We start from the raw sequence: 26,531 nt of genomic DNA, 5'->3' as shown, positions 1-26,531 counted from the left end.
CTATTGTGTGCAATAATAGCATTATGTCTAAAAAAATGTACATACCTTAATTAAAAACTACTTCATTGCTAAAAAATTCTGATCATCATCTGAGCCTTTAGTGAGTTGTAATCATTTTGCTGGTGAAGAGTTTGAAATATTACGAAAACTACCAATATGTGACACAGAGTTACAAAGTGAGCAAATGCTGTTGGAAAAATGGTGCCTAGGCTTGCCTGATGCAGGGTTGCCACAAATCTTCAATTTGAAAAAAAATGCAATATCTGGGAATCTCCATAAAGTAAAGTGCAGTAAAACAAAGTATGCCTGTAGTAAGAATCAGAGCCAGGATGTGAACTCATATACTCAGGATCCATAGTCTGTGCTCTTAACTCATAAGGAATAGGCAAGGACAAGTCAGTTCCCTTAGTAAACAATGTATCCAAAAGGAACCACATGGCATATTACAACCTACTTCAACAGTTATATGCTTAGCATGGGACAAAAAAATGAACACATCAAAGAGGCAAATTCCCCCATGACTGACTTCAGTCACCCTGGCATAAAGCACTCTACTCTCAAGCTTCGTCACCTAATCTCACAGTGTCAGGTTGTATTAGCTTCTTATCGGTGTTGTAATAAACTACCACAAATGTACTGGCTTAAAACAATGCAAATTTATTATCTCATAGTTCTGGAGGTCAGAAATCTCACTGGGCTAAAATCAGGGTGTTAGTGGGAGGCCAAGGGAACAATCTGTTTCCTTGCCTTTTCTAGTTCCTAAAAGCCACCAACATTCCTTGACTGTGGCTGCATTCCTCCATCTTCAAGCCACCAACACTGGGCTGAATCCTTTTCACGCTGCTATTTCTCTCATTTCTCAGGCCCCTGGTGATTACATTGGGCCCGTACATACAATCAAGGATAATCACAAGGTCATCTGAATAGCAGCCTTACTTCTCCCTTGCCATGCAACATAACATTCACAGGGTGAAGGGATTAGGATGTGGGGAGCCACTATTCTGCCTACCACCTGGACATACGAAGATGTGTTCATGAACGTGAGAATGAAGGCAGAATGTAACCATACAGTTGGTCTAGGAACTGTTCTTGACAAACAGGTGATACGACTTTGTAAATTTATCACAATACTCTTATAATATAAAGTATGTAGCAATCCAAATGCAAAAAGGAAATTTGGCCAATTAAATATAGTTTTTGAAAAGAGCATGGACTGGTTATAAGAACATCTGACTTCAGATTCTCTGTTACTAGTTATACAGTCTTGAACAAGACACTGACAGTGCTGAGGGTCAGTTTTCTCATCTGCACAGTGGGGATAATAACCCCTGACCTTCTTTACACCAGGATTGTTTTGAGGGTCAAGTTAGATTAAATCTTTGTGAGTAATAAAGCCTATGTATCAATACAAATAAAATATGAATATGAGAACTCCCCACATAAGCATTTTTGTTCAAAATATAGTTATTTTTTAAAGGATGCAAATGACAAAGATAATAATAAAAGTATATACCTAAAGCTTCCACCTTTATTTTAAAACCTGCATTCATATTAGTAATAATAACATAATATAATTATTATTATTGAAATTTATCATTTACTACTTTTATAATATCCTTTCAGTGAAGGAAGTCTGTATATTTAGCTCTATTTTATATACAGAGAAACTGAAGCTTAATCTCTTGACCAAGATCACACAGAATATAGACTCATAGAAGGACTAAAAGCTAAAGTGCCAACTTTAAAATCCGTTCTATTTTTGAAAATGGACTTAAACACCAGCCAAGCTAACATTCCCGTTCACATTAAGATCCACCAATTCCACAAGCGGCATGACTTAGAATGACTCAGACAGAAGAAAACGTTATTATACACTGAGGGTACTCACAAAGCAGCTCTATTGGCACAGAGTCCTAGAGTCCTTTGGTTTCCAAGATTCCTGTGTCTAAGGTTTCACAGGAAAGCATCACATCTTAAGAGTGACTCCTAAAAGAATGAAAGAATAATCACCTAAATATCGAGATGCATGATAAAAAGAAAAATGAAAAAGGTATCCAACTCCATCTCTGAAAGACTTGATAGCATGTAGCTTTCTATTGCACTGGCTGAAATTGCTGTTTGCCTTTTCTAAATCTCCAAGGTTTTATTTCAAGGCCCTCTTTAGATATGGACAGACTGTTTAGTTAAATTACTTCATATCACCACTAACCCGTCATAACTATGGTGCGTGCCTTTATATTTTCTGTCCTAAGTCATATTTCCCAAAGTGTAGAGGAATTCCTGTGGAAACATCAAAGAGATTCACTTCAGCCCAAAGTATTTAGGACTTCAAAACAAACAGTAACTTGTCTTTAACTTTTGCGAGACTTTTCTTTCCACTTTTGGTAGGATAATAAATAAATGTGTGTGTATGTGTATGTTTATAAATCAATAACTTGAAATTTTTACATAAATACATTAAGGCTATTTACATAAATGTATTAATTTGAAAACTGAAGAGAATTTCAGTAAGATTATTAAGCTCTAACAATAAATCAGAAAAATTTGTAAAAGATCATCAAAATTTGACCATCAATTCTTTGTATGTTCTTTCATTGTATAGACCTTAAGACAAGTTTTTGACTTCTCTGTCCAATCCCCTTACCTGGAAAAAAAAGGGGATGTAGTAGTATTTAACTCAGAATCAGGACTACTAAATTAAGTCAGTTAATATTTTGTAAAATACTAGCATAGTGTTTGGCAACAAAATAAGAAGAAGAAAAAGAAGAATATAATAAGAACTATTATTATTATTAATAGTTGGTACTTGAAACAGTGAAAAATATTAGTTTATATAGATGAATAAATATTAGATCCTTGCTTATTCCTGACTTGAAAAATATGACATTTATTTATGTACATAAGTCCTATTTGTCTTATTATTAACCAATATAATTAATCAACTTTTAGATATGATCCAGAGAAATCAGATTGTTTTACAGAGTATGGTGTAGTGCAAAGATTATTGAAATACATTTCACAGGAGCAAAGATTAAGAGGAGAGAACAGAGATAATACAATGTCACTGAGATAGCACTTGCAATGTTACCCGGTTTGACCGGATAACTTTGTCATTGTAGTCTAAAACGGAAGGAATTTCACACTGGCAGTCAATCTGCTTACTGTGGAAGTTCCAAGACTATAAAAAGCAGACTATGCACATATAACTGTCTCATTTAGTAAATATCCCATAAAAATTTGTCAATTCTATAATACATGTGAAGAACTTCCTTGTAGTGACAATTAAATTTATTTGAATTTAGAATCAATATTAAAATATATTTTACAAAATTATTGGTATTATTATACCACAATAAGTAAAATTTATAAGAACATAACACCTTACTACACTTAAGTTTTTGCTTCAGTGACTACCACTGAAATACATAACTTTGAATTCATTTCATGCGTAGATATGATGATATACTGGTATTATTTGAGTAATTCACTTTTGTCTGCATAATTACGTTATTTACCCCATGCCCCAAAAGCAATGTCTCTCATATGTTGATTCTCATGTGAGATAAAATAATGTTACTAACATTTGAGAATGAGATAAGGAAGTTTTCTTTCTTTTCCTTTGTATCTTAACTGTAAACTTATTTTAACAGTTTGAGTTTAGAAATTCCCTGATTTGACTCTAGAACATCAGAGTACCAGAATTATCTTAATTTACAGTATTTTGTTGTGAAAAATAGGGCAGCAAAAGTTTTCTCATTTGCTTTATTGTGTACTTTTACTATTATTTTTTTTTTTAAACAGAAACAGGCCACAGACCTTAAAAGGTACGTGCTTGTGAGCTGATATGTGTAAAAAAAAAAAAAAAGAAAGGACTAATTTGACAGTCATGTGATCATATCCATTAAATAAACACTTTTTTTTTTTTAAAAGAGATGTAGTTAAAATGAAATAAAATGCTTTCTATTTGTTTTGGCATGCCTTTTGACCTTCTGAGTAAACTTCACCGTGTACAAAAGTTAGTATATGTGACCTTTGGAAACGTGCATGGCTAAATCACAGAGAAGTTTGACAAAGGCTTTTACTTATTGAAAAAAACAATTTGTGTTATAGGTCCCTTACTATAAAACCAATACCCAAAACTTAGCGCACTTCTAGAAAAGTCCAGAAGCTAAAAGAAATTCCTTGATCCATTATAGTGAAAATCAACATAAACAAGAAAAGGAAGTAAAAAAAAACCCAGGAATCTCTCAGCGCCTGGAAGGTTATATTAATTTCCAATCTCTTATCCAATTATCAGGTAGAAAAAATATAATTTTTTAATTCTGTAATTTCAGAGGCCATTATTTAGGTGATTTAAATGGCCATACTTTTTAGAAGGAACCAGCAGCTATTTCAGTATTTTAATACTTCATGGTGTCATGAAGTTCTATGTCTGGTGTACAGTCATCTCATAATTAATTAACTTAGGAATTTTTGTTGCAACTAAAATACATTACCCAGGGTTCACGATCTTACTTTTATAAAGGTTCTTATTAAAGGGGCTAAGAAGTGTGATGTAGAGGAGGAAAATATATCATTCATGTTTACACATGGTTGGTTACTACCTATTGCGTGATAAAAATTAAAAATTACATTAGTTAAAATAGGTAACTTTATTGATATATTTGACAAAATGGACAAAAAACCCTCCAAAAATAAGAAGCTATTTTAGAAAACATAGTAGAGCTAAAAAGAATATTTAGTACTATGGAAACCACATTCAAATTTTCAGAAGAAACAGCAGATAAACCTACTCTCCTAGGAGAGAGTTTTCCCCTTTAACTTAATAGCATCATCCAATCATATCTGGAAATATTCAGTGTTCATTAGGGCTTAAGAAAAAGTTCCTTGAATGAATTATTCATGAATACTTCAATCATAATTCCAAACTTTATGACAGTAGTTAGCATCAGCAATAAAGCAAAAAATAACTGAGAACCCACCTACTATTTTCTTTTAAATCTCTTTCTCCTTTCCTTTCCTCACAAGCGCAGAAAGCATGTTTGTTTTGGAAGCAAATAGCAAACATTACAAAAGGAGAACTTAAAGTGAGTGATTAATGATCAAGGCAAAAATGTAAAATCACATCAGCTGATAAGGGGCTGACTGACCCAAGGTTGTAGAATGTGAAGGCATTAGGACAAAGCTAAAGAATAAGTCCTTCTTATTCAAAGGGTGATCTTTGAAAGTCACAGGAGGAAGATTCCCCAAAACCTTGTAACATACAACTACAGGAACACTATCTACAGCTACTGTAAGTAGCCATTTTCATGGCCGACTTCAAGAAATTCTATTGCACTCCTTAATAAGTAGTATAACCTAAAATCTGTAAACAAGTACAACAAAATTACATAATTCAAGGAAATGACTTAAACCATCTTAGAATAAACATAAAGTGAAAGACAGAAGAACAGAAATTTGTGATTGCAGAACTTCAGCAAAAATATCGAATGCACAATTCTTGCTCACGTATCTTTGTTATGGAGATGTAAATCACCAGCCTGATAATTGAGAAGTCAAAAATGAAAGAAAATTGATCAGTATTGAAAACAAATATAATTTCTTTAAGTATTGTATTGAAAATTAACCATGAAGAAGGTTGAAGCCAAACCACATTGCAAAAGCATATCTTAATCAGTTTGTCTTGTTGGTGTCACCATACTTTTATGATGCAGGTGGAGGTGGCTATGAGGGGGCTGGCATGGGGAAATGTGAAGAAAGCAAAACGTATAGGAGCTCCTATTAGCTGCTGTCTTCCCTACAGCCAAATTTACATTTATCTTTTATTCTGTGAAACAAAGTGTACACCAGACCCTTTAGCAATATTATTTTTACATATGATTAGGGTGGACACGTATGATGTGGTGTCCCTAACAATGTGCTTCCAAGACCTCCAGCTAGATGGAGTGTAAGTGACCAAGGGCACAATCTGCTGAGCTCTGAAACCCATTGCTGGATTTGCACAGAATTCACACTTCCCACAGGCTGCTCCCAGCCTGCACCTGAGCACAGCAGGGACATGAAAGCAGATGGTTCCTGGGATATATGTGACTCCTCTGATGACTGATTTTGCCTGGGGGGGGGCTTCCACATAACATTGCCTGATATATGTTAGGTGTTCAATATTTATCTTTGGGGAAAATAAACCATTGTTATTATTGAGTTGTCAAAGCCCAGGTTGCTGCATAAACATAAAAAATTAAACTCTGTGTGAAACTTAGTGTTAAGATGATTTTTCAGCTTCCTAATGCAATTCCAGGAAGTTGAAGTACAGCAAATACGTTAGAAAAATACAGAGAGACAGAGTTTTGTTCCATGTAAATATAACCTCTGATAGCTAGAGGTGTCTAAAAGTTAAATGGGCTGCTGCAATCCTCTCCATTACTTTTTGATAATGCTAGCATTCCCATTTTATAGAACAGGGAACACTAGGCTTGGAGAAGCCAAGTTTTCAGGGTTACACAATTTTAGGGGCAGGAGCCAACATTCCAACCTCAATTTTGCTCACTCTTTCCACAACTACCATACAGTTAGAAGATATATCTTTCATAAAAAGACCCTGAGACGAAGTGAGAGAGTGGCATGGACACATATACACTACCAAATGTAAAAGAGATAGCTAGTGGGAAGCAGCTGCATAGCACAGGGAGATCAGCTTGGTGCTTCGTGACCACCTAGAGGGGTGGGATAGGGAGGGTGGGAGAGAGATGCAAGAGGAGGGGTATGGGGATATATATATATGTATAGCTGATTCACTTTGTTATACAGGAGAAATTAGCACTCCATTGTAAAACAATTATACTCCAATAAAGATGTTAAAAAAAAAAAAGACCTTGAATGCTTGCACTGATGAGTGGATGGACTATGTGACGTGTAGAAACACTTCCAGTGCTAAAATCTGATGAATTTTTGGAGAAAATCCACTTGATGATGTTGTATCTCCTTTATTTTCTATAAGCCACCTTTCTTTTCCGTACATTTTGGAAAAAGTAAATCTACAGACCCCATTTATATTTCTTAATTTGTGTTACAGTTATTCAAGTGCTTAGGTAAGACTATGTTGTTTTTAAATACAGCAACAGAAATTAACATCATTAAGTAGGAACCTGTCCTAATAATCAAAAGATGATGATATACAATCCTAAACACTAAATATTAATACAGTGTGATGCTTTGAATAAGTGAAATATTAGAAAAATATGCCTAAGTAATATGTACTAATATCAGTATTAGATTTTTTAAGTAAAATATTATTAAGCAGGTGACAGAACCAGAAGCATAAATCCAGTTATTTTTAATCCAAATCTTATATTGAACGACTGACCAGCAAGGTACCTCCATCAGCTCAACACCTACAGAACTTTGGACAGCGCCACACTCAGCTCAAATATTAATGTGGTTGAAGTCAAATCATGGCACTATTTGGAATCAAAATAGCGAAACACCTTTAAACCAAAGCTCCATTTACAAATTTGAAGCCATCAAATTCCACTGATGCCTCTGTCTCTCATACTCTCAGGCCCTAAATTAACTGTTTCCTCTCATCACTAATCCTCTTTCTCAGTCTCATACTCACACAACTACACTGTGTATTTTTTCCTATTGGTTCATACTCTCCACCCTACCCCACCCCTCTTGATGTCCTTCCCCATATTTTTCACTGTATCCTCTAGAGCTCCCATTTTTTCAAATAAATTTCCTTATTCCTAACCTAGACATTGCATTCTCTCCACGATCTTTTCTCCTTGAAGACCTGACTTAAATTGAGTCCTCTTGAATACATGCTAATTCCATACCATTAGGTCCAGAACAGAGGCTCACCATAATCCTAGTTCCACTCTACATCTTATTGTCATTACTGTTTCAACTCATACAAAGAAATCTTTCTTCATTTAAGTTCATTTCATCAAGCTATATCATCCTGAAAACTTATCATCCTTCAGATCATTTCTTCAAAATCCACTTCTCTTCACTCCAAAGTCTCACCATAATCAATACTGATGATCAATAATCATGCCCTGTGATCAATAACCTAGCCAGAGAATCCACAGCCTCCACTTCTACTCTCCTTGCAGTAACTCACTTCCAACTTGAAGCTAATGGGCACTCTGAATGCTTCTACTACTGGAGTCTTTTTTTTTTTTTTTTTTTTAATTTATTTATTTATTTTTAGCTGTGTTGGGTCTGTCTTCGTTTCTGTGCGAGGGCTTTCTCTAGTTGCGGCGAGCGGGGGCCACTCTTCATCGCGGTGCACGGGCCTCTCACTATCAGGGCCTCTCTTGTTGCGGAGTACAGGTTCCAGACACACAGGCTCAGTAGTTGTGGCTCACGGGCCCAGTGGCTCCGCAGCATGTGGGATCTTCCCAGACCAGGGCGCGAACCCGTGTCTCCTGCATTGGCAGGCAGATTCTCAACCACTGCGCCACCAGGGAAGCCCCCACTACTGGAGTCTTAAACATTGACATTCCAATTCCCAATTAGCTTCCCATCTTTTATACAACACTAAAAACCTTATTTCCATCAATTCTGTCCTGGAATTTCCTTGAAATTTTCCACTGCTTTGACACTTATATCTTCTCCCAAACTATTAGAGCTTTTTATCCTCAATTTTTTTTCTACTCAGCTGCAATGTTGATCTTCATTCAGATCCTAGTTCTGCTTCTCATTGGTAAAATATCTTGGGAAAATTCCTTAACAGGATTCTCAGTTTGTTTTTTAAAATGGGAATAATACTTATACTTCACAGGAAAGAGGGGAATAAATGTGGCAATGTCCATAACGTACTAAGCATAATTCCTAGCACATTAAGCACTCACTAAATATTAATATCATCTATAATCATCAATGTGCTCAGGTCAACTTTGTCTTCTGGCAACAAGGAACCTGAAAATTCCAAACTCAAAATGGGCCCTACAATTAGAGTACTAAGTAGAGCTTTAAAAAAATAAATTAACTGCACAGATGGATGCCAATACACATTCATAGATTTCAGTTTTAGCAGGACTCTCAGTGCCTCTTCAGTAAGCTTTTTTCACACCTCTTGGTACCTTCCTCTCCTTTCCAATACAGTTCTAAACAGCTTCCTCTCCTCAAGTTTCCTAACCACTCTGTCATCACATGTGGTTGACCAGGCTTCTTATTTGCAAAGAAAATGAAAACCATTAAACCAGCCATGAAATCTCACCAATGTGTTCTTATCTGTGCACATTTCTGTATCTCTATTAGTCCTTCATTCATTCCCTCCTGTCCTGGTAGTAGAGGTAAGCCCCTTCCTGGTCACCAAATAGGCCCTCACCTAATATACGATATGTTCTTGATCTTGGATGGTTTTGTCATCTGTTTTGACCCCTTCCCCCCATCGTTCTCCTCTACTGTCACTTCTTCCCTTGCACTATATGTTTTAACAACACTGAATTAATTCAGTTTTCAGCTTAACCCATGCTGTTTCATACCTTCATGTCTTTACCGCCTTGGTAGAAGTCAGTGCCTATCAAGGAGTCCTTTTCTCACTTTTCTGTTAGCAAAGCTCCTATTTATTCCTCAAGACCCAACTTAACAATTCCTCTTTTGTGAGAGGAGGAAAGAAAGACAAGGGAGAGGATACTGGGAAGTACTGACAGGATAAGGAACTCTCAGGAAAGGTGATAATAGGGAAGCCTTACAATACCTAGAGTTGATAGACGACAATGAGTTTCAATTATGATATCGGATTTCTTGCTTAACTTCTATCTTTAACATACATTTCCACTTATTTCATGAAAAGCATTTCAATGGCTCCCTGAGAGCTAATAAATAGAGTCTCAAGCCTTTCAGATTTACAGATAATTACAAAAGTACCTCCAACTGTCAGGAAATTACCAGTTTTCCATCAGTTTATGAAAAGATTTTGAACGGAGAAGGCAGAAAGAAAAGTCAAACTACAACACACATTTGTTGGTGAGGAAAAAAAAAAACAACAGAGATCATTGACTTTGCTTTTTCTGCAATTTTCACAAATTCCTTAAGTGCCAGTTACTTATAACATCATTATAACACAGGCCTAAGGTAACTTCTGAAACTGAAATTTAGGCTGTCATAACCTTTGAACTACAATAAAGGCAGAACCTAAGTTGCTTTTAACATCTGGTTACGTTTCACGTTGTTTTGCCTTGCTTTGTTTGCCTTTTAAAAATGTTTTTGGTTGTTTGTTTTAGTTTGGCCATTCAGCTTTATTAGGTATAAATTCTCCTGTTTTACTGCTGTTTAGATTTTATGCCAAATGTTAGCAATACATGAAGCCAAATATTCAAACTTATAGAATACTCTCTCAATATTTCTAGTTCAAAATCTCCCACATACTCAGAGTTGCAGCAGGATAGATACTGCTCTCTAAAGGGCAGTGCAATAATCATCTTCATGGATATTTATTATCTTCTGTGAACAGATGTAGGTCATTGTAGAGATAGTTCCAAAGTCACCTTCCAAAGCTGAAATACAGACATGACATTTGGCAAAGTTTCAAAACCTGTTAGGTGTAACATCACAATTTTCTTCAATTCACCAAAATTCCCTTTGTACTGTCGAAAGACTGCTGGAAGAGCAATGCTTTCAAACTGTTCGGCTTGATTACATTGGTGTGGTACCACTTATCTAGAGCTATTTTAAGCATCTTCTTGAGTTACAGTAAGCTATATTGTAAATCTAATTACATTTGCCCACAGGAAAGTAAGTACATGTGAACCCTGCTCTGTAATCTACTTAACAAAAGGCACTGTATTTTTCTTCATAGCATTTATCAAGATTGTTATTACATAGTTATTTATATTTCTAAATGCCTTTGTCTTCCACTATAAATTCCAAAAGAGCATGCAAATGTGTTTTATATGCAGTACCTTGCTCAGTGCCTAGAGAGACAATGAATGTTTGATGAATGAATAAATGAATGAATGAGTGACCACATAAAAGATAACTAAATTATATACACTTATGCTTGACACTTTAAACTCATGCTGAAAATGTATACGTGCTTCAGAGACTCATTGGCATATATTAAAGTGTAGTGTAATGAGGCACAAACTTTCAATTCAAATGGAATGGATTTAATGCCAGATCTGGTATTTAATGAATTGTGTGATCAAAGACAAGTGGAATGAACTCTCTAACCCTCTGTTTTCTCATCTGTAAAATGTGAACAATTGCACTGGATTAAGTATTAAAGATAATGCATACAAAAGTATGCAGCACAGCCCATGACATGGAGCAAGGTCTTAATGTGGTGGGTAATGTCACTTATTAATATTTTATATAGATTTTAAGTGAATTATATTAATCTAAATTATCCAAGGGCTTTTAAAAATTGACAACACAAATCTATTTTGAGCATATGCTAGCAGTGATATTTCATCAATAATTTACAGCATTAAAATGAATTTTCCAACACCTTCGTGTCTATTTTCCCAATTATTATAAAGTTTCAACAAGTTATTTTCAATTAAGTTTCATCATTCTTTACTCTGTACACTCCTTGCAAATTCTTCATAATCATTCAAGAATCCTTCTCAATTGGTCCCCATAACCATAATCTGAATTCACTGTCAGTTCAATTTTCTGGCCTAAATTGCATGCTCTTCCCTAGTCAACTTTCATTTCATTATTGCCCCTATATTTCATAACTTCAACCATTATCACAATGGAAAAAGTAATCATTGCTGAATTGTATTCTCCCTTCTGGACTATACCTTCTTTGAGGCGCTCTATCGTCTGCACAAAGAATTGGATCCAATCTTAATCCTTAATTTTTATTCATCCATTTATGGCCATATACTGAGCATGATCTATGCTCTGTTCTGAATGTCTGTGTCTCCCAAAATTCTATGTTGAAGATCTAACACCTAAGATGATGGTATTAGGAGGTAGGGCCTTTGGAAGGTTATTAGGAATGGGATTAGGGCCCTTATAAAAGAGCCTCCAGAAAGCTAGCTCACTTCCCCCACCATATGAGGATACAAGAAATCAGCAACCTGAAAGAGGGCCCTCACCTGACCATGTTGCACCCTGATCTCAGACTTCCAGCCTCCAGAACTATAAAAGATAAATTTCTGTTATTTATAAGCTGCCCAGTCTGTGGTATTTTGTTATAGCCACCTGAAAAGTCTGAGACAATCTATGTGCCAGACCCTGTGTTGTTGGGTTAGATTGTTACAAACCAGAGCACGATAAAGTCTCTAGTATCAAAGAGCTCACAGACTAATTAGGGGATGCAAAGCTAGAAATAAATAATTATGAAAAATGTGATAAAGGAAATAACTATGCTCATGGCTTTATGAAAACACTGAGAAATAACAATGTGCATGGCTTTATGATAACTAACCAGCCTCAGGTAAGTAAGGACAGGGACAGAATCCTAGAAAAAGCAATGTTTCTTAAAAGATAGAAAGGAACCAGTGAACTAAAAGGAAAAGGGGAAGGACATTCCAGGCCCAAGGGTCAGTATGAAGCAAAGAAACAAATGACAGTGTATTCATACAGGAAACGCTAAGGCAGCAACTTTTGCAACTCTTGTAACATTAGTTCATAAAGTATTACTCCAGCACAAAAATGGGTAGGAAAGGTTTTATATTAGACTGTGTTTAAGTTAAAATAAATTAAGGTTACAATCTTAAAAATCTGTAAATTCAGGGCTTCCCTGGGGGCTCAGTGATTAAGAATCTGCCTGCCAATGCAGGGGACATGGGTTCGAGCCCTGGTCTGGGAAGATCCCACATGCTGTGGAGCAACTAAGCCCGTGAGCCACAACTACTCAGCCTGTGCTCTAGAGCCCGCGAGCCACAACTACTGAGCCCCTGCGCCACAACTGCTGAAGCCCGCGCACCTAGAGTCCATGCTCTGCAACAAGAGAAGCCACTGCAATGAGAAGCCCACACACTGCAATGAAGAGTAGCCCCTCGCTTGCTGCAACTAGGGAAAGCCCGCATGCAGCAACAAAGACCCAACGCAGCCAAAAATAAAATAAATAAATTTAATTAAAAAAAAATCTGTAAATTCAAACATTTTTTTCTTAATACCATTTAAAGCAACATTAGGAAACGTCTGTTTTGTTAGACTTTTATTCAGTGTTTCAGGTCACTTGGATAGAATACTGATATTCCAAAACGGTGGACTATTAGTATTACTGCACATCTTCCCACCAAACAAAACTCTAAACGGCCTTATTAGTAACACCTAGGAAAAGGCCAGAAAGGCTCTCTATAAAGGGAAACTGACGCACATTGGAAAGCACAATCGATAATGGTTTATTAAGCCCTAGGCTATAGAAAAGCATTGGAATTGGCTCCGTCTTTTCAGAAATGGAGAAAGTAAGAAACAATGATAACTGATAATGTTTACCCATGCTAAAGTGACTCCCTGGAAGAAAAGTTATAAAGGGAACATTAAAAAAAAAGAGACTAGCTTTATTTCTATTCTGACACATATATAATAAGAGCCCTAGAAACTATTGCACAGTTATAGAATAAATCTGGAACTATCAAAAAAATTTACTTTTTAATACAAAGAGTTTTGCGTCCCATAATGGCAGGGACTTCATTTTTTTTTGTTCGTCACATTTTCCCCATCTCAAGACAAGTAAGTACTAAGAATTATTTTTGAATGAATGAATACTGTATGAATGCATGTTAAGTATAAGACCAGACTCAGGAGAATCTGGCAGCAAATCAACACACAATGTACTCTGCCCTAGTAGGGGATATAAATGGACAAATTAAAAGGATTGCTTTGTATGAGGTAAATTTTTTAAAAAGTATCATAGGAATAAGGGGTTGGGGGAAATGGTTCTTTTAGCTAATGTGATTGGGGAAGGCCTCTGAGATGGACGAGGTGGGTGCTAGATACAGATTTACCTAAGTAAATACTTTGTGTGTGCTATTTGACTACAACGTATCCTGGCAGCTACCACAGCTCTGATTTAAAGGCAGAGAAAAAGCTTAAAGAGTTTATACAAGATTGTTTCAAGTAATACATGTGTATACAATCCACCTTTAAACAATGCAGAGGGGTTAGGTGCGCTGAGCCTCCATGCAGTTGAAAATCCCAGTATAACTTATAGTCGGCCCTCCGTACCCGCAGTTCCTCTGTATCCAAGGTTCCGTATCCACAGATTCAACCAACCACAGGTTGTGTAGTGCTCTAGTATGTATTTATTGAAAAAAATCCCTGTAGAAGTGGACCAGCGCAGTTCAAACCCCTGTTCAAGGGTCAACTGTAAAAATAAATAAATACATAAACAAACATATACCCAAAATTTTTCTATGCAAATGTTGCCCTCAGTGTTTTGTTCAACTAGAAACCTTTTTAGACTTCTCAATTTGCCCATGTAAGTCATTTTTCATACATGCGGCTCCTCTCAAAAAACCTGTACAACAGAAGTTTAAAGGTTTCTGAGGAGACTTTGCCTAAGCACCAAAATATTCTTTTTAAAATTTTCTTTTTTTTTTTTTTTCTTTTTGAGAAGACATTTAGAATATCAGGCTCTCTATTAGGTTGCCAAGATGAAAGGGGTATTTTCAGTTGTTAATACACAGCAGCACTTGTTTTTGATAGGGGCTGCCAATGACTTTCATTACATCTGTCAGTCAAATGGTAAAAAAGAAAAAAAAATCATTGAAATAAATCCTACACAATTGCAAACATTTGGCATGATAAATGGCTTTAGTAGCCAACAGTGGCATGGATCCTTGTGTTATTTGGGTAGATGGAATCCAAGAGTATTTTAGAGAAAGCACTACATTATTTTCAGAATCTCAGTCATTTAATTTCTTGTAGCAGATGAAAAGAACAATCTCCATGTTTGGAAAAATGAAATTCTAAGGTGTTTTTTTCTGTCAGAGTGCAGAGTTCAAGTTAACATATTATTTCCAATGACAAAAAAGGGACAGTCACCAAAATTTAAATAGAACGTATAAGTTGCAATCATGAAATCCACCCTCCCCCAAAAGTCAAATATTAAAAACAAAGAGTAAATCACAAATTTCCTTTCGGTCTGATTACAAATTGCGTAAGTCTAACGCCTCCTTCGTTTCTAGCAGTATTTCTGAGTTTCCTTACAAGCATTTCAATTTGGCACAAGGCTGAGGTATGGGTTAGCATCTGCTGATGGTGCTGTAAGTAGAAATGTGAATTTTAAGCCCATGATGAGAATGAGCCAGTGACAATGGCTGCCATTCTTTGCTGGCAACACTGTCTTTTCCTAGATCACTTTGGTCATACAGCATGGTTTCAACTCCCTCACTATCACAAAGAGTTTGTGTTGTAGTTTTGGGTTGTTTTTGTGTTTGTTTTATTGCATATAAACAGTAATATCTGTAAGAACATTATAAGAGGAGGAATAAGACAGGAGCACAACAATATACTGTAGCAAACAAAAACTAACAGAGCAAACTAAAGACTAATTTCCAGGATAGGGAATGATAAAATCGAAGAAAGACGGTAAGAATTGCAAGAGCATTATGAAAAATTAGCTTTCAAATCCTGGACCAAGTCTTGGAGTTGCTAAGAATCTTTGGAAAACAAAACCAACATATTTTTTAAAGGCTTCAAGGTCAGAGCCCATGAGCCTAAAGGATTATAAAATTTGGTCAGGTGTGTATTACTGAGTTGATACTTCCCAATGATAGATAAAAACTGGATTGGATTGCAAACTACTAAATCAGTATTTGAAGCTGAAAACAGAACTATGCTAATTCAGATCATGTCAACAACCAAGGTATAATGCAACTCATGTATTAATAGATAAGGTACAGAAATATGAACACATGAAAATACTTTTGCTGTTCTTATAATTTGATATTCATACAAGTACTTAATACTATGTTTCCTATGTTAATTATAAGCAAACACAGCTATCAGAGATTCTAGTACACTTTTTTAGAAACGTATAAACTTTTTTTTCTAAAAGATTATCATGGAAGAGGTTTCAATATTTATACTTGATGTACTGCGAAACTATTTAAGTAATGCTTAATTCTAAGAGATCCAAGAATTACTTGCAGAATATTTAAGAATTAAGAGTCAGGATCTGTCTTTTCTTGGGCCAACCACTAACAAGCTATGTGAATTTGGAAATTTTAGTTAACCTTCTGAAAGTCAAAGTTTCTTCCTTTCCAAAATAGAAATACTTCATAGGTCATTGAAACAATAAAATGATATACCACTTGCAGACAGCTTAGCACTTGATAACACATAGCACTATCAATTATATTTTTTTCAGAAAAAGTTATTAACCCACTGAAATACAACAGAAAAGGAAGTACTATTAAAAACTTTATTTTTAAAATTCTTCCTCCATCCAGAATTGTAGTTCCTATAAAATAAGAATCACAAGATTGGAAAATAATGGCAACTTAAAAAAAAAAAGGCAATGACCACGATAATAGAATACATTCCTATTTTTAGGGGAATGCCAAGACAGAAAGAAGCATGAGGAAACGGAGAAATAGAATGATAAAAGAGCAGGGAGGCAAAGAGGCGGAAATGACTAGTCACTATAAAATATCAGATTATTATTGTATTAAAAGTATTTGGGGAAAAAATTCTCTTGTCCCCAAATGCATTCTGTTAGTGTCCTTTGAGCCCGAGACATTTATGTGGGTATTACAGATTAACATTTAGTGGTATCCTAAATTTATGCACTTTTAACAGTTTTTAATATTTGTGACACATTTCTTCCTTTGTCTTCCAATGTGCACCCAAAAAGATCAGAATGGAAGCTGCTTCTTTACTAAGGGCAATCTGAGGTTGAAACAAAGATAACCTTTCTACTAAACCAGAAAAGACCACATTTACAATTGAGCGGTGTGACTTGGTGATAGTTTCTTCTTTAATACTCAAAAGGTAGAATCTGACTATTTTTATTTTTAAATGTTACGTTTACTGGTTTTTTGTTTTTTTTTTAAAGATTTATTCATTGATTGATTGCTCAATGTTGGGTCTTCGTTTCTGTGCTAGGGCTTTCTCTAGTTGCAGCAAGCGGGGGCCACTCTTAATCGCGGTGCACGGGCCTCTCACTATTGTGGCCTCTCTTGTTGCGGAGCACAGGCTCCAGACGCGCAGGCTCAGTAGCTGTGGCTCACGGGCCTAGCTGCTCCACGGCATGTGGGATCTTCCCAGACCAGGGCTCGAACCCGTGTCCCCTGCATTAGCAGGCAGATTCTTAACCACTGTGCCACCGGGGAAGCCCCAAAGCTGACTATTCTTAACCATGGTCTCCATTTTCTATATAAAGAAATGAGCAAAGAGGTCAGTGGTACTCGACTAGCACAGATCCATTTTGGAAATAGGAACAAAATTTTCTAAGTTTTCAAAATCAGGAATTATTTTCTCACAATCTACATATTATCTGAAAAATAATGTCAGGTCTATGCGCTCAGAGAGTAACATTTGGATTAACACAGTGTGTTTGATGCTACATGAAAACTGAAATCTCTCTTAAATCCATGCAATCAAATTCATAATATAATACATATCCAAAGTGGGTACTTCTTGTTAAATTAATTCAACAGGGAGGCCGTTAGACTGTGGTGGCTGTAATGCTGTGGAGGTCTATGTACGCAAACCAAAATCTATGCTTGTAAGTGCCTCATGGTTATGAAACCAAAACACTAAAGACAACCAATCACAAGCAGCCAATAGGCTGTAAGCCGTAGCCAGCCAACAACTTCCTTACTTTGCTTCTGCTTTTTCTCTATAAAAGTGTCTCCTAGGCTCCTGTTGGTGGAGCACTCCTAACCTCTTCTGGTTTGGTGCTAATTCCGATAGCTTTTTGCTCAAATTCTTAAGAATTTTAATATGCCTCAGTTAATCTTTTAATATACCCATTGTCTCTTCAGCTGAATTTGCCCAGCACCCCTATAATTCTGAAAGTAACAACATCCAATAATAAATTCCTATTTTGTACACATGTTTTGTCACCAAATATAAGAGAAGCACATAGTCTAAATGTTCTGTAGAATAACTTAATCAGAAAAGGCCTGGAAAAATTTTGTTCCATACATTAGCAAAAAGAGGATGATTATTTAACCTCAAACTTCAATAATGAAGATTTTTCTAAATTAAAATTTGTCCTATTTGATTGTTTCTTGATATTAATGCTAGGGAAAATAAGTTCATTTGAGGAAAAAGGAAGTATTCGTGTTTAATTTCTTGGAAGTATCATAATTCTACATAGATCTTAATTTAGAAATTATACAGTTTTGATCATTTTACCTCGTGGCCTCATGAAGCTTGAGCTTCATTTATTTGAAGACTGTTTAATCAATTTTTAATAGAAAAAATAAATTAAAACCTAAGGAGAACAAAACTCACATTCAGCATACCCTACACAATTATTTCAGAGTAAGTGCTTTTTGATTGAAATTTGAGAAGTAACTGTTTAAATATTTAAATATCTACTGAAGACAAAAATACTTCTAAGTATGCACTTAAGATGAATCTTTCTGAGTAACACTGATTTCTAGTATGTCATTATTAACATATGTAAAGAACCTAGAACAGAAATGTTTGAGTGTTTAAGAGTTTCTAAGTATGGTATATAGGCTTCCTACTTCAAAAAAAGGATATAATGATACACCATCGGAAAATTCACCAGCTTAAATATATGGGAAATCTAAAGGATTCTCTCAGGAAATATTTTTCCTGATGGATAGATGAATCAAGTCACAAACATTCCCTTTGCCACCTCTGGATTACACAAAAGTCTTTAGTTTCCATATCCATAAAATTAGAAACCATCTGAAGTGTAGGTAGGTTTCAGGAAATTATAACACAACTCCTCACAAACTCTTCATGAAACTTCCTATTGCATACTTGACACTTGGATTTTCAACTGTAAAATGAGTTTCAAACTGCTGAAAAATGCATGAATTTATTTCTAAATTATTAAGTGAAAAAATGCTGTGCAAGTAATTAATTAGTAAAGGACATTTTAATATTCTCTAATGGTAAAAAGTATTAGACTGTGCTCTCATTTATTGCACTGCATGATTTGTAATGTGTTCTACCACAAGCTCACTTTGTATATAACACTGAGGAATTTGTTTCAGCCGGATTGCCAATGGAAGGAGAATTGAGGAAATAAGTCACAAAGGCAATGTTAATAAGGGGCAGAAATTCAAGCTCTGATAGTACATTCTGTACCTGGATATAGCAGAGAACTTTCCAATTAGAGCCAACAAGTAGAAGGCTGATAACTCCAAGCTGAGATTTATAGGGAGAGGTCAGCAGCATGTAACGAGAATTTGGAGCACATATATCCAGCTGTAACGCCTTTCGTATAAGTATAGCTTCTAATGGCAAGAGCTAATGGCTCCATGACAATAATAAATAATAGTGAGAGAATATTCTAGCCTCAGGCCTCAGAAAAAGAATGGGTGGCATTATACAATTTTCACTAACACTACCTGAAGGAGGACTTCTAAAGGGGTAGTTTCATTCTCCTAAGAGCATTAGCTGCACTAGAATATGGGAAATAACAATAGGCAAGAAACAACCTTTTAGTTGAATTCCCTCCTTTCCTCAATGGAATTTACATCCAGGCATGTCCTTGCTGGAAAGAAAGGAGGAAGGAAGGGAGGAAGGAAGGAAGGGAGGAAGGGAGGGAGAAAGGAAGGAAGGGGGGAAGGGGGGAAGGGGGGAAGGGAGAAAGGAAGGAGGGAGGGAGGGAAAGAAATCCCTGCCCAGGTTCCCATCTCTCACTGTATACCATGCAATAAAAACGTAAAAGTAAATAACACTTAAAAGCATTAGAATTCACTTCTTTGTGTGTGCACCTACCAGGACAGTCTTGGAGCACTCACAATGTGTACAATGTGTATGCGGACACCTGGAGTTGTGCCCTGCACAACCTACAAGGTCATTTACAGGCAGCCCTGAAGCAATATTTAAGAACATGTACTCAGGAGTTGGCAGATCTGGAATCAAGTGATCCTAACCGTATGACTGTGGGCAAGTTAATGAAACTGGTTAAGTTTAGTTTCCATATCCATAAAATGGAGATAATAATATTAGCCACCACCAAAGGTTATTGGAACAATAAATGCAAATAAAACACATAGGACACTACCTGGTAGATGTTAGTGAGCTATAAAACTCAACTGTTGTTATTATTATCACATACCAACTTTTGTGGTTAAGTGCCACAAAAATATATGGAGCTATGTGCTGTTGACACATTATTGAATGTGAGACACCTGGAATTTCAGGCTTTAAACTCTATTGCTAAACATTAATTAACCATATCACTTGTATTTAACCCCTACCATGAAAATACACACAATATTACGTGCCTTTGTGATCTCATAGTAACTCATATGGTTAGTAGTCCACTAGGGTCTGATGTATCTGCAATCTTAGCAACCACGCTGCACAAACTGCACAATACCAAGTGCCACAGCTTCCCCAGAGCCCAAGAAAACAGAATAGAGTAGAACTGATAACAGCAAACATAAGCACAGCGACGTATTAACCAAGAAGACAGCCTAATTTTGTAAAAAGAAAATAAAGTGCAAGCACGCTGTAGACTTTTTTTGAGCATTTGTATGAGCACCAGGAAAACATACTTGGAAGTCTTGTCATATCGACCCCAAGATTGACAGCAGAATTATTATTCTTCAGTGCAGCCAAGGCCTAGAAGTCAGGTATATTATTAACAGCAGAATGGATCCTTCACCTTCAGGTAACTTTCATACAAACCCTTGTCTCTTCCTAATGCCAATGCCTATCAGCCCATTAATCACAGCAGCTTCTTCCCACAGCTCTCTCTTCAAATCTTACTCCCCAAGTGTGTCTCAGCCCAAACTGTACCTGTATTTAGTTGCTACCTTTCAGTGGAATTCCATCACACTGCTGGCTGCTGCTCCTCTTGGCATTTTACAAATGAAAAAGAAATCTGCTGAGTTATTCCAGTTAAGACTGCAGTGTTTCTTAACCTGGGAGGTTTTTGGAGACTTATTTGGCTGCCACAACTGGGAGGGTGTTACTGGCTTCTAGTGGATGGAGGCAGTGCCAGGACTGTGGCAGGCATGGGAGGTGCCTGGGGCTCAAAATTTAAGGAGGCACTCACTCACCCTTAGGGTCACCCAGACACAAGATTAAAGCTCACAGGACCCTGGGAGTGAGTGCCTCCTTAAAACCATGGCTTACCTGCCTCCCTTGCCTCCCTTAATCCCAGTCCTGGGTTGAGGCCAGGGTTGCCTCTAAACATCCTTATAAAAGGGATTATCCAATCCAAGATACCCATAATACTGAGGCTGAGAAACCCAGACTGGTTTAAAGAATCTAAAGAAGATCAGGGTTGGAAACATGATTCCCTCCCTTTTCCACTTTAGGTTACAAATTTAAAATCACACTCTGTTAAATCTAACGTCTCTCATAGTGAAATAATACCAAATTCTACCATGTAGCTTTAATCCATTTTACTCCCATCCACATAGCCTACAATGAAGTTCAGTGAATTCGACCCTTTCCTTCCTGGCCTTTGTACTTAGGCCCCAGCCTTCCCTCTGCTGGTGCATCTCTCACTCACCCTGTTTACCTCTAAGGCGCAGATGCAAGGGTACCTTCCCATCAAAATGTGACTCCTCCCTTCTCAGATCTGTTTCTCTCTCTTGTGTATCTTTCTCTGTACCTTATATTACACTATAGTCATTTATTTGCCTTTTTAATTCTCCCTATCCCTGACCTACCTTCCCCCACCCACACATATAAACATGCACACAAATACACACACACTGACTTAACCTCCTTACAGTCATGAATCAGGTTTTCTTTATATTTACTTTCCCGAGAACCTCTATGTAGAACAGTGCTTTGAACATGTAGAGAACTCAATATATGTTTTAACTGGATCAACGAGGCAGTTATATACAATAATACATAATAGCATGAACCATAATGTTTCCTGTTGGCTATCTGAATCTAAATATAACACTGCGTTACTAGGCCTTGTCGAATCCAGTACCAATTTTCTTCTCCTGGCAGATGTGTCCATCTATTTCAAGTTTGAGATCCCAGAATTCTTGAGGTTTGTGTTCAGTAGGTAACTGACTTGACATTTTGCTATAAACAAAAGCACAGAATGGAATGTATTTTCTTCCCAAAGACCTGTTCTAGCAGCAGAAGAGCTTATGTCTTTGCCTGAGCTATGAGCCTAAACTCAGGAAGAAAATAAATCCAATTCCTAATAAAAGCTGAAGAAATAGCCTTGTAGTGTGTCAAACTCCAAACTCTTCAGGAAGCCAAACTGATGCAGCATGAAAACACGTTTCCATCACTCTCTACCTCACCCTCAACCTTAAAACTAGTCTGAATTCAAAATTTCTAATTTTGAATTTTAACTAAAAATAAACTGACTACCTAAGTAATTAATACATAGCTATAAATATCTTCTATTGAAAAAGGATACAATACACATACAATCAAATTTCCCAGCTATTTGTCCTCGAAACAAATGTCTTATATATTTAGTTTCTAAATATGTGATTTGACAAAAAGGAAATTGAAGGCTTTCCCTCATGGATACCAAGAAACCACTGATTTTAATCATTTAATCCTCTTATCAGAGAATTAGCTTAATGTTTAACTAGCACCTGGAAAGATGCAATTCTGATCTTACAAGTTTATTACGAAACAGTTATCATGAAAAAATCATTGAAGATTAAATGCATGTATATTCCATAAACATAACTTTCAAAACTCGAGGTAACAAAACTACTATGTTAAGTTTTCTCATAGTGCTAGCTGATTCTATGCTAAGTAAGAATCATTTTCACTGTTTAGTCCATAGCCATTAGTTGGGAGAAAGGAGCACCCAGTATAAGCCAAGTAACCTCTATGTGTGTTTCTTTCAACAGCTGTAACAATCCTGCTAAGAGAGGTTTCACCACCTGCCTTTTGCAGATAAGGAAACAGCTCCGAAGAGGTTTAGCAAGGTGCTAATTTTCATAACACTGGTAAACAGTGCTTCTTAAGTATTATCTTCCAACTGTGTCAAAATACTGCTATCTGAAGAATGTTCTGTATTACATTTTAACCTATGAAAGGCAGAAAATCTGCTCATATTTTAAGTGTTCCACTAGTGAACCAATATAGGCCACTTGATGTTAAGCATAATAACGTTCAAGGTAAAGCAAGGACTATGAGCTTCCCAAAGAGGAAATGCACCCCGTCAAGGAAAGAGACCACAGCAGGGAGCCATCATTCTGCTGGAGTATCAGTGGTGTATAAAAAGAGAAGTCTGGGAGAGCCATGAGGTATCACAATTCCCACAAAGTTAATCCAGTTCTCACTCCTTTGTCCCTTGTTTCAACAATTGATGATTTGGGCCTACGGTGTATGACACTTTAGTGACTATTGCATAGCATAGAAAGGTGTAAACATGTTTTTCTTCAGAAAGTTTACATGCAATGCATAGAAAGTTGAAAAGTAAGATAATATATGAGTTCCAAAAACATTATTCAATCAGGGAATGCTATGAAAATTCAAAAGGGAAAACAGATTATTCTAGCTGGGATCATCAGGATAGGCAGTATTGAAAAGGGTGGAATTTGAACTGCCCTTGAAGGACAGGCTAAATATTAATAGATACAGACTGCAAAAGAAAATATACTAAATTCAGAGATCAAAAGTTTGGATGCAGAAAGGCATATAAGCATATTTGGGAAATGACAATAAAATTTGAAGTTGAAGAAATTCTACAGAGGCACACATTCTTAAATGCTTTGTAGCAGAAGGTTTTTATAGCAACAACTTATAAATACCATCAACTACTTCCACTTTAAAGTTGCTCATAAAAATGAATTTATTTTCTTTCATTTTATTACTTATGAGTAGATAATTTTTGTAGTTTCATATGTAATAGGTACACTGGTCGTAATATAATATTTTAAACAAGTACGAGAAGAGCATATCATTTTAATAGTTAAGCATATAGCTTCTGGATAGAAAATTTGATTATCATTTGAGAAATCTGAGTTCTCCAAGTATTGTTCTATCACTGTATAATGCTGAAATGGAGACAGATAGATACAGTTAGATGAAAAATGTTATGGACTGAATGTCTCTGTTCCCCCCAAATTCCCAATGTGAGGATATTAGGAGGTAGAACCACTAGGAGGCAATTAGGGTTAGATGAGGTCATGGGTGGGGTGGTCCTCAGGATGGGATTAGTGCCCCTATAAGAAGAGACCAGAAAACCATATCTATCTATTCCCTCTCCCTTTCCTGCTCCAGCTCCCAATCTCAGTCACACGTGTGCATGCATCATGGGAGGACACAGCAAGACAATGGCCATCTGCAAGCCAGGAACAGGGCTCATGCCAGAAATCAAATTAGCCAGCACCTTGATCTTGGACTTCCCAGCTTCCAGATTTGTGAGAAATAATTGTCTGTTGTTTAAGCCACCTGTTTATGGTATTTTATTATAACAGCCTGAGCTAAGACAGATAAATAGGTAAGTAGACCAACTAACAAACAAATTGTTATATAAATGAAGATAGAGAAGAGTCTTTTGAGAATCAATGTAGTCTTAAAAAGTTATTTATATCTCTAACCTAAGTATGGGAAAATTTAATCTGAATGCTGGGTGGGACATTAATTAATTGATTCATTTATTTATTCAGTTATTATTTACTGAGGACATCCCATATGGTAGGCCCTAAGCTAGGTGCTGGGTTAAAATATACACACACACACAAAGAAATGATGTGTTTTTCTCCTCACTACATAGTGGAGGAGATAGACATATAAGCATATAATTACAGTCAAATGTGATAAAAGCTACAGCAGGGGTAGATTAAGTTCCTATGAAAGCAATAAATGCTTCCTATGGGACTCTGGCATGATTTCATAGAGGAAATGAGAATTGAACTGAGGCATGAAAGACATTCAGTTGGAGAAGAAGAATAAGTCATTTCAGATACAAAGAGCAGAATGTTCAAAGGTATGATTCCTGATGTAGCAAACGATGGCCCTGAATCATTGGATGCTTGTTCAGAAGGAGCAGGAATCGAGACTGGAAACATACAATGGTGCTTGACAGCAAAAGGAAGGCTAAGGATCACAACAGTAAAGGGAGGTCTCTATAGGTTTTTAAGCATGAGAAAGATATGATCAGATGTGTTTTTCAGTAAAATTGCTTTGAGGGCAATGGGGAGAATTACAAAGTGCAGGGAAGAACTGCGGAGTAGTTCAGGTAGAAGATGGTAAAGTTACCGACTAAAGCAGTGGCAACAAGAATGGGAAGAAACGTTGGATTCAAGGATATAGCTTGAGTCTTAAGGGTTTGATGAAAATGTGGTTGTACTAGATGGTAAGAAATGTCAAGAAGGACCTTGTGTTCCCAGTGTGGAAGACTGGGTGGATATTAATGGATTTGAAATACTGGCACAGTATGAATGGAAGAACATCATACAGGCAATGGCCACGCAGGACTGCAGCAAGGGATCAGTCAGGGGAAGGGCTGTAGGCTCAGAAACCACCAGCTTAGAGGGCGGAGCTGAAACTCTGAAGACAGACATGTCACTGAAATTATGAGCAAGGAAAGAAAAACAGCAGAGGTTTTGGAAATAAACAGTGTTAGGTGATAGAAAAAGCAAAGTCTGGGAAAAAGACCAAGGCAGGGAGGGAGATTGTCTAAATGTACAAAAATGTAAAAAAAGAGCAGGAACTGATTAAAGATGACAAATTTATCCAGAGAAAGTCCCCATATTTAATCTTACTTTCTCTGAAGCTTTGTGAGCAAAAATATTTCATTACTTCAAGGTAAGAAGTTTTTCCTCAGGAAGCTAAAGTTTCTCTCTAGAAAAATTAATGACAAACATCAGACGTAAAGATAAATAAATAAAAATCAAAAGATTGGTACACTCACATATATAGATAACTGCATGATAACACGGTTTACATAAGAAATGGATTTGCACTTTATACAGTGCAAGAACTCTAAACAGTGGCCTATCAAATTTTATGAACTTCTGAAGGAATTTATTTAAATTTTTCTAATGAAACAAAAAAAGAATGGATTTTGGTTCCGCAGTTGATGTTGTGACATAATGCCACAGGAAATTACTTCTGGTTTAAATCACGAACTGTGCATAAATTCTCTTGGGTTCCAGGTCAATGTATGAATCACAGCATGGTGTAAGTGATATGAGACCTATGGGGAATTGCAAGATTGGCTTCCTTTTTAATGAGGGAAAAGTTTTATTTACAAGGTAACTCAGCTGAAGTAATAACATGAATTAATTTATACACTCTGCATTTAAAGGTCAAGTACTTTCAAGCACTTCTCTCCATGTTCTTGAGACTAGAAAAAAACCAATATTAAATAACATTTATAAATGTTATAAGAACAAAGTCTCTTGTTGGTACACACTGAACTCCCATATAACATATATTCAGATGGAAAGTTTAAACATGTTTTATTCAGTGTCAAAGGAGTTAAAACTGTCCTTGTTCCAATTTATATC

General features: G+C 36.3%; 1 protein-coding gene across 12 annotated transcripts in view; it reads right to left on the bottom strand.

Moving 5' to 3' along the window:
• The window catches only part of SLC16A7 (solute carrier family 16 member 7), a 169,965-nt gene that overhangs the window by 111,374 nt on the left and 32,060 nt on the right, over positions 1–26,531 (bottom strand). For 6 of the 12 annotated variants that reach the window (XM_036866783.1, XM_036866784.1, XM_036866790.1 and 3 more), the window contains one exon: positions 1,889–1,986. The exons of 4 other annotated variants lie outside the window; for them this stretch is intronic. The gene's annotated coding sequence lies outside the window, so the exon portion shown is untranslated. Of the gene's footprint in view, positions 1–1,888; positions 1,987–20,871; positions 21,100–26,531 lie in introns of those variants that run through there. 2 more of the 12 variants (XM_036866780.1, XM_036866788.1) reach the window with 2 other exon arrangements.

This window comes from Balaenoptera musculus, chromosome 10 (assembly GCF_009873245.2).
Source record: "Balaenoptera musculus isolate JJ_BM4_2016_0621 chromosome 10, mBalMus1.pri.v3, whole genome shotgun sequence".
In the NCBI taxonomy this organism is placed as follows: domain Eukaryota; kingdom Metazoa; phylum Chordata; class Mammalia; order Artiodactyla; family Balaenopteridae; genus Balaenoptera; species Balaenoptera musculus.
This window is presented reverse-complemented; position numbering and strand designations above follow the sequence as displayed.